Here is an 8,935-nt window from a genome sequence, read left to right on the forward strand (position 1 = left end):
TTTTTAATCAATGAAATGGGAGCAGTAGGGGGGAAAAACTAGAAAAGAAATGAAAGTCATGGAAGAAAGAATTGGAAAGAGAATTAGCAGCTTGGTATAAATGGTACAAAGTGTTGCCCAACTAACAAACTCCCTGAAAATTATAATTAACTAAAGAGGAGCCAATGACTGCATGAAGCAACAAGAAATATTAAAACAAAGTAAAAAAGACTGAAAAGATAAAAGAAAATACAAAGCCACATAGCAAAAACAACAGATGGGGAAAACGGATTCAGGATAAATTTAAAAATCATTTGACTACTTGAAAACCATTATCAAAAATAGTATGTAGACATAATATTTCAAGAAATCTTAAAAGAAAACTGTTCAGATCTTTAAGAACAAGAGGGAAATTGGAAATAGAAAGAATCCACTGGAAATTTTTCTTAAAGAAACTCCAAGGTAAAAATTCCCAGGTACATTATATCCAAAGTCCAGAGCTCTCAGGTCAAAGGTAAAATACTGTAAACAGACAGAAACAAAGAATGTAGGTGCCAAAGAGCTATAGTCAAGATCACACAAGACTTAGGAGCTACCCCTACAAAAGGGGGGACAATGTGGAATATGATATTCCAGAAGACAAAGGTTATGGACTTACAGTCAAGAATAGCTCTCCCCAAAAAAACAGTATAATCCAACACGGGAAAAAATGGATCTTTAATAACTCCAAGCATTCCTCATGAAGAAACCAAAGCTGTGCAGAAATGTTAAAGTTAAAAAGTAAGTGAAGAGAAACATAAAAATGTAAAATTGAATGAATAGTCATAGAAGATTAAACAAATATATTACTTGAACTCTAATATGTGGAGATGATACCTCCATCACCTCTGAACTCTATTATCAGCAGTCATAGAGGAAGTTTAATTAGACAGAAGGTCTGGGAATGGTTCAGGCAGATCTTCATGATCTTAAGAGAAGAATGGAAAAGGGAAAGAGAGGTTAAGGCAAATTATTTTACATAATCTGAGTGCACAAGTAGACTTCTATACAAAGAAGGAAAGGAATGGAGGAATGCTAATGAAAATGCTAATGAAAGGAATGCATAGCTCTTTTTTGAAGAGGTAAAGAATGGAAATCTAAGGAGGTGCCCATAAATTGGGGAATGGCTGAACAAGTTATGCTATATAAATATGATGGAATACCACTGTGTGGTAAGAAGTGATGAAGGAAATGGTTTCAGAAAAGCTGTGAAGACTAAAATGAAGTGTTAAAGGGAATAGGACCGATCAGGAAGACAATTTATACAGCATGACAACAGTTTATTCAAAATGATAAAAAAAAATGGTAAAGACAAACCTCTTTGAAAGAATTAAGAAATCTCATCTGTATAATGACCAATCATGATTCCAGAGGAATATATAATGAAACATGTTACTCATCTCTTGATAGATGAAGGACTCAGAGTGTATAATGAGACATAATTTTTTTTGGACATGGCCAATTCAGAAATTTGTTTTGCCTTACTATACATGTTTGTACAGGGTTTTTTGCTGTTATTGTTCTCAGTTGGAGAGGGGAGATTAGTTGGGAGGGAAAGTGGTAGAGGTTTTACTGATTGAAAAAAATATGTAATTTAAAAAATATGTATAATCCTTTCCATTTTCATTAAATAATCATAGGGGATCTATCATATATAATTTTCTCTAATTATATTCAAGTCCTATACTTTTTTCTTGTTTATTTTCTGGTTAGATTTATCTAGGACTGATTGAGGATAAACTGATATCCTCCTCAACTATAGGTTTATTTTCTATTTCTACTTTTAATTAATTTAGTTTTTCCTTTAAGGACACAGAAACTATGCAATTTAGTGTACATATATTAAATACTGAAATAAATTTATGGTCTCTTCTATCTTTCAGCAAAAGTTTCCCTCTTTATCTCTTTGAAGTGTCTCTTCTTTTTTATTTTTGCCATTGCCTTGTCTGAAATCAGAGGCAAAAAGGTGATATAGTATATAGAGCAGTGGCCTGGAGTCAGGAATTTCTGAGTTCAAATCTAGTCTGAGACACTTACTTATTGTATGACCTTGGGCAAGTCATTTAACCCCTCAGTTACCTCAACTGAAAAATGGGGATAGTACTAGCACTTACCTCATTGAGTTGTTTAGCCGGTAAAATGAGATAATATTTGTAAAGTGCTTAGCATAGTGCCGGGCACATAGTAGGCACTTAATAAATACTTTTTCCATCCATTCCATATTTTCTGTTATGGCTTTTTTTGTGTTTGGACTAAAAGTTTCCCTTTTAACTTGCCCTTCGTTATCACTTCACTAAGCTCAGGTTTTATTCAATTTTTGACTAATTCCTCTCTGACTCTACCCCTTGTTCCTCTTTCTGTTATCATTTGTATCTCTGTTGAGTTGAATGTATTCCTACACAACACTGTGCGCAGATTTGTATGTGTGTGTTCTATACTCATTTGACCAGTTATCTGAAAGAGAGTTCAAGTGGCACCCAATTCTCCCCCACTCTTTCAATTTTTTTATATAGTTTAATTTGCACAATTTGTATTAATACATTCTCCTATGTTTCTTCCAATTTTCCTTTCTTAGAACATTCTAATCTTTGCCCTACATTATTATGTAAACAGTTTATCTTTATAAAGTCCCTTTTGATTGTCTGCTTTTGCCTTTTTATTTTTCTGTTGATTCCCAAATTTTATTTCAAAGTTCTTCAGCTTTGTTTTTTATTTAAATAATGAGTGTTTTAAAGTCCTCTATTTCACTGAAGACCCTTTGTTTTTCTTCATAGGATTACAATGTGTATATATGTGTGTGTGTGTGTGTGTGTGTGTGTGTGTGTGTGTAAGCCTGATCTTGAATTTTGCAGTGGCATTCCTGGGAGTTTCCATTTTGAGGTTTCTTTCAGGGGGTGTTCAGTGGCTTCTTTTTATTTTCACATTGCCCTCTTGTTCTGTTTGGGCAATTATTTTTAATGATTTCTTGAAATTAGATATCAAAGCTCTTTTTTTGGTCATGGATTTCAGGTAATCCTATGATTCTTAAATTATTTCTCCTAGACCTATTTTCTAGGTCAGTTGTTTTTACATGAGATATTTTACATTTTCTTCTATTTTCTCATTCTTTTAACTTTATTTTCAGAATTCTTCTTGTCTTCTGGAGTTATTGATTTCTATTCAATCCATTATGATTTTTAGGGATTTTTTTTTACTAGAATAAGGTTTTGCACCTCTTCTGTTAAGTTATTGATACTTTTCTCCAAATTGTTCCTTCGTAGCTCTCATTTCTTTTATAATATTTCATATTAACACTATGATAAGGTCCTTTTCTTCTATAACACTCTAAGCTCTGCTCCTATTTTTTTTTCTTTTTTTTACCCTAAAAGCAAAAGGTAGCCTGCTCAGAGTCTTTCTTTCTTCACAATGTTTTTTTTTTCTCTCCAAATGTAGGGTGGTGGGTTTTTTGTTTGTTTTGTTTCAGTTCATTTTTAACCTTAGCACTAAAGACTTAGAGTTTCACTACAGATCTTAAAAAGAGTTCCCACTAAGGCTATATTCCTTTTTTAACAGCTAGTCTTTTACTTTCATTTTAGATGTAGTCCCTAAGGGAAAAACTTTTTTTTTTCTTTTCATGGGTCTTTTTACTTTCATCCCTAAGGAGATCTGGATCATATTTACCACTTGTACTGGGGGTAGGTTGTTGGTGATAGGCTTCTGTAGTGGTGACAAAGAGCTACTCTCTACTATTTCCTTCTTCTCTGCCATGTTGATTTTGCTGTTCATGATCTCTTGAAAGAATATTTTGTATTTCAGAATTTCTTTTGTATGTAGGTATGTCCCATACCTGATTCATATTGGTCATTGAGTACCTTTCTCCTTCTCCTTTTAGGGAAACCCTAAACATGAGCCTAAACCTAAACTAAAAGTAAACTGTCTTTGTACAATTTATGAATACAATGGATGGGAAAGTTTAATGAGTGTGGTAAAAGAAGCAAGGCTCCTGCAGAATTAATCTTAGTATGTTCTGTATGGCTGGGTCCAGAGGAGAGAGGGCCTTTTATAGAGAGAATGGGTGCTATGCAATAAGTTCTTACTGTTAGATCAAAAACTGTGAATTCCTTGTTAAGTTTAGAGTTATTAGGAGGATGTGGTTCAAGGGGGTGGGGAGAATAAAAAATATTCAGAATGTAAAGAAATCTGATTAACTGCATAAGGATGATAAACAGCAAGGAAAACTGGTAAATTAATCCACAGAGATTTAACAGATGCTTCTGGTTTGAAAGAAAGTTAAGGCTTCAATATCTTTTATTGACAATGGTTTTGCAGACCAGCAACAACATCATGGTATAAAAATTAGATACATAATACCAGCTACTCTGAAAAATTCAGAGTCTGATTTGACATAATATCTGTGCCAAGAAAAGAGAGATACTAATTAAGGAGCTTTTTGCTTTATTTCTCATTTTACTAATTACTTCAGCCAATTTAGAGAAACTGGCAGTTGGAAAGGCATTATCAAACCACTTTGGTGGTAAGGTATGTCTAAGTGGGGAAAGCAGGAAGAAGAAGAAGAAATCCATCCTTTTAAAGGGGTTCTAAGAAGAATCATAAAGGACATCTTCAATACTAGTATATATTAAATCATTTGTTTTCTTTCCTTCATTATGGAAACTAAGCAAAAAAAAAAAATGCCACTTTGGCTTCTTCCTGTAAACTCTCCGATGGCCATGTTAAATTCATGGATTCCAGGCAGTCACTTTTCTCTCTTTAGTCAGTCATAGTTCCTGGTACTTCAATCTCATTAATTCTGTGGGCTAATCTCAAATTCTTTGTAATACTTTCTGCATGTCCAGAAAGAGTAGACAACAGCTATAGAACAGGCACTGGCAAAATGTAGTCTGTTTCTCAATGCTTTAAAATTTAGAATGTAAGCTCCTTGAGGGTAGGGATTATTTCATTCTTTATATTTGTAGCTCCAGTTCCTAACACAGTTCCTGGATTGTTATTGTTTGTCCTTCCTTTCAAAGAGGACCAATGACATCAAGGGACAATGTCTTGACTTGTATGTGAATTGGATTTAAGTGAGGCAGAGTTGCACAATCATCAGTTTCACCCTCTTTTCCAGAGTCCTTGAAGTCCAGTGGCAAGACAAAAGTCAGGATGACTGAGGGTGGCCCGGGATACAATGGATGACCTTGGTGTCTTCAATGCCTGACAATCCATCTGGCCACTGGACCCAGATGGCTCTGGAGGAGAAAGTGAGGCTGGTGACTTTACACAGCCCTCCATCAATTAAATTCAATGCACTTGCATGTCATGGCATCACCTTCCTGATGTCATGGTCTTCTTTGAGAACAGAGGACAAACAACAATACCTGTCACAGCTCTATGTGTGTCATAGCACCTGCTTCATGGCCACTGGAACAAAACATTCTCATGTGCCCATTCCACCAGGGATAGTCTTCACATGCTTAGGGTAGACACTCCCCTAATTCACCAATGGGTTTGAGGCCTGTCAATTACCCTCAACCCAGTTTGGCCCATCTGCTGAGAAGTGTGTGGTCGTGGTACATGCTTCAGCTTCCTGGAGCCACAGAGTTGGGTGAAAGACAGATACCAAAGATGGATGAGCAGCCCTGAAAAAGGCTTGGCAAACTCTTACATCAGAGGTACTAGTCCTCCCCGAATGCCCCATATACCCCTGCCTGGAATGTAATAAACATTTGAAAAGTGCTTATTGATTGAATCATATCCCCATTCCAGTATTCTCTATTGCAGTTCAGAACGAATGAGGCATCCTTAATTCTCTTTCCCTCTTACAAAGACACAATTACTTTCTTCAAGATTTCTTCCAGTCTCATAGATCAGAGCCAATGTTCTCATTCTCATCCTGCATCTCTATTATTAGCTAGAAAGATAGAGAGTGGCATAATGGAAAGAGCTGGAATTTCAGGCAGGAAGAACTTGCAATTGAATTTTGTCTGACTTTTACTAACTGGAAAAATCACCTGTCTTCTCAATAGATTTCCTATTCCTTCAATTGCAAAATGAAGATAATACCTATAGTGCCTACATAATCAGCTGCTTTGCAAATGAAGTGCTCTATGACCACCTGTTATTTATTATCACTAGAGAAAAATGTAGGTTCAAGCACTGCGGTACCTACCTAGAGCAAGTCATTTAAATGCTCTGAATTTCAGTTTCCTCATCAGTAAAGTAGGAATGACAGTACTTGCCCTACCCACTTCACCAGCTTGTTGTGAGGAAAGTATTTTACAACACTTAGAGCCTTGAATAAATATGAATTATTATTATTATCACCTTGTTCTTTTTCATCTTTTTGATGGTGTGCAGATAGAAATGGTCTGAGAACAAGTCATTATTATTATTATTATTATTATTACTGTGGGAAGGTGCTTTCTGATAGTTAGACACTCTATAAATGTAAGTTATTATTGCTAGGCTCCTGGTAAAGCCATCAATATTAATAACAATAACTGCTCATATTTTTATAGCATTTTAGTGTTTAGAAAGCATGTTCTTCACAGAAAACCTATTAGGTAGGAAACATAATTATTGCCATCTCTATTTTTTTTATGGAGGAAGGTAAGGCTCAGAAAAATTGAGTGTCATCCTCAAGGTCATATATTTAGTAAATATCAGAGCTAAGGTTTATACTCAGTTATTTTGACTGGGTTTTTTCCCCCATAAATAATAAACTACATTTAGAAAACTCAAAGATGCTCCTTAATTTCATGTCAGTACATTACAGGCATAGTTAATAAAGATAATGATGCTTCTTATACAAACCAGGAAACTGAAGCAAGTCACTAAAGCTTCATCTATATGAAAGCTAATAAACTTCATGTTTGGAAGGTGACATCATACCATCAGAATCACAGAATTGGAATTAGCAAAAACCTCAGGAGTTATCTAGTCCAAACTAAACCTAAATAAGAATCACATACATACATACATACATACATATACCTGCATGGACATATACATGCTTTGCTCAACAAATTACCAGTCTTTTCTTAAAGACATCCAGGGAGAGGAACCCACTGCCTCCTGAAATATCTCATTCCAGTTTGAGATGGCTCTATCTGTTAGGAAGTTTTTTCTTCAAAGTGAGCTCAACTCTGCCTCTCTGTAACACCTACCCAATATATATAATTCTAACCTCTAGGGTCTACTTTCTCAAATCAAATTTGTTTTCCATGACAGTCCTTTGAATATTTAGAGACAAGTATCATCATGTTCCCCTTAGTTTTTCTCATTGCCTGGCTAAACATCACCAGTTCCTCCTACTAATCCTTATACAGTAATATTTCAAGATCCTCACCAGTTCCTTCAGGCACTGCTGAATGATAGTCAACTTAATAATGTTCTTTCTAACACGTATTCAACTTAATAATGTTCTTTCTAACATGTATTCAACTTCATAATGTTCTTTCTAACATGTGGTACTCAGAATTAAATACACTGCCCCAATATGATCTGACAGATCAGGGCAGAAAACAATGAAAATATCACTTCCCTAGTCCAATATACTGTGTCTATTTCAATATAATATAAGTATACATTTTCAGTGTGTGTGTCTATATGTATATGTAAATATGCATATGTATATGTATTTTAAGTCAAGAAAAAAATTTTGACTAGGTAAAGAGGCCATTCTTTGCCTCACTCCTTCCCTACCCTTAATCATTGAATGAGCATTGCCTCAGTCAAACTGAGACCTGTTAAAGACCTTAACTTAAAAAGGCAAGGTCTCCCACTGCATCTGGGTCATCTCCAGTCATCCTGATCTATATCTGGCCACTGGGCCCAGATGGCTCTAGAGGAGAAAATGAGGCTGGTGACTTTGTACAGCCCTCTGTCACTTAAATCCAATTCACTTACATGGTCCTCTTTGAGGACAACGGACAAACAACATCTATGCATATATACACATACATGTATAACATATACACATATGTATATATGTGGGTTTTTATAAATATATACATCCACATACATATACATACATATATACATACATATACACACATATATATTATATATACAATCTCAATTGATCCATTGATCCTTATGGCAACCCTTGGGCTTATAGTCCACTAAAACCTCAGGATCATTTAAAAGAAACACAAATATATATATTGCCACATCTCCCTTATCTTATAATTGTGAAGCTGATTTTTTTAATCCCAGGATAAAATATAACATTTAGTTAACAAGCACATAGGATATAGATACTGGTTTCTTAATAGATGAGTAACTTTTATTATCTAAAACCTTCCATGAAAAGTGATTTTAAGTCAGTGTGTTTTGTTGGTTTGTACTGAAAGAAGTTTTCTATAAATGATCTTGTTTCTTTACAGTGATTAGTAAGTATAACCCTTTTCTGCCCTGCTCTACTTCTAATGCCTTCCTCAGTTCTTTGGAGCCAAGGAAGGGGGGCAAGGAAGGTCTCAGGAAGAAGTAATACAGCATTATTGGAAAACACTTGCTTCCATTAGACATGGACTATAAATGTTTGGTCTGTATCAGTAAGTGGAGCATCGAAGTGACCTCTTTGATAAATGTCTTTGTGTCAGGCCTGGTATAAAGAAACCATTTCCTGTCCTGACAGTTGGCCCATTATGCTTTGCTGCCTTGCTTACAGCGATTATACACAAATCTATTAACCAATGCTTTAACTAGTTCCTACCTATGCAGAAATCAGTCTTTATAATGAAGACATTATTGTTTGCATTGGGATTTATCTTTTATGATGTAACTACTTGAATGCAAGGAAATACAAGGCAGATTTACCAAAATTCTGCTTAGTACTCTCAAGGCTATTTTGACTATGTTTTATGTTTCTAAAACTTTTTGGTTTTCAGATTATGGGTGGGGGAAGTGATGTGAAGGACTGAGAGTCAACAGAGTG

The sequence above is a fragment of the Vombatus ursinus genome, unplaced genomic scaffold, assembly GCF_900497805.2.
Source record: "Vombatus ursinus unplaced genomic scaffold, bare-nosed wombat genome assembly UNPS02009132.1, whole genome shotgun sequence".
Lineage (NCBI taxonomy): Eukaryota > Metazoa > Chordata > Mammalia > Diprotodontia > Vombatidae > Vombatus > Vombatus ursinus.